This window comes from Aphanomyces invadans (assembly GCF_000520115.1).
Source record: "Aphanomyces invadans strain NJM9701 unplaced genomic scaffold supercont1.31, whole genome shotgun sequence".
In the NCBI taxonomy this organism is placed as follows: Eukaryota; Oomycota; class Saprolegniomycetes; order Saprolegniales; family Verrucalvaceae; genus Aphanomyces; species Aphanomyces invadans.
In genome coordinates, this window is record NW_008580176.1 from 268,732 (window position 1) to 270,049 (window position 1,318).

Here is a 1,318-nt window from a genome sequence, read left to right on the forward strand (position 1 = left end):
GATCTGTGATTTCATTGGTCAATTGTATCGTTTCACCTTTGAAAATGAACGTGTGGAATAAATTTCTGAAGGTGCTTTGTTTTTATTCAAGGCGCCGTACATCCATTTTCTGATCTACGTAAGTAAAATGGGACGGAGGGAGTAGCTGGTACGTAGGAATTTGGCAAAGGTGACAGAGTGATAAACCTGACGGTTGCATTGACCTTTATCCGATAAAAAATGGTTGTTATCCGGAAGTACATCAGTCGCTACGCTCATGTTATCGATGCGTACTACTGTACTTTGGTTATGACTATGCGTTCACAAAGTATGCCCAAAAGGGGTCAAGCGCCACCGACGCATTCCAAACCTATTGTCAGAAGCAAAGTCACATTGCTACAGTAGTTGAAAAGAGAGCAACAATTCAATCTGAGGAACATGATAAGTATTGTACCATTGCAATTGACACTTTCTTTTCCAGCATGCAAAGTACAGTTCCGGAGGGGCAGGCCCATACTGGGACCGCTGGACTTTCCAGCCTGTGTCTCGCCATGGTCCCTTTCCATCCTCGGCGTGTAGGCTCCGTAAAGAGGCACTGAAGAGACAGAGGCAGACTAATACCACCCATATCTTCAGGTGCCCGACGACATAGAACCCAGAATAATTTGGCACCTGAGCAAGGTGAAGTTGAAAGTGTGGACATTTCAAATACCGCCTGATCGTAACATTTAGAAAAATATTTTCACTTCGAAATTTGGCCAGGTGGATGGAATGTTATAGATTACATGCAAATGCAATCCGATTGAATCCTTCATTTTCCAACACAGCTAACACGCCTAGCTTCACCGCCGAGATCTACGATAAGACTGCAAGTTTCGTCGATAGTGAGCGAACAAGCAGTTTATCGAGAGACGAAAGTCTCTTGACACTTCGTATGCATGCACACCAACGACATAGCAATGCTGTAAGTGTTGCAGAGCAGATTGCAGCGCAGTAGGTCGAAGCTTCCATGTTGTCATGGAAATATGATCATACCATCCACAAGATACGACGTTGCCTGCTGCCAACGTTGTACTGTAGCGAATAGATATAACCGTAAGACACGTTTTCAATTCTCCATCATCAATCCAACGTTCGTGAGCATGATCAACTAGCACACGAGTGGTTGCAAAATTTATGATAACTTGATTGACTGGTGCAGAAATTCCTTGTCGAAATTGGGATTCCGACGTGTGTTGTCTTGCGCCGGTGTTCGTAACCGACGGCTTGCCGTATTCACAACGGCGACCTCGATGACAAATCCAAAAGTGACTTCATTAGCCAGGTTAACAAACGCACT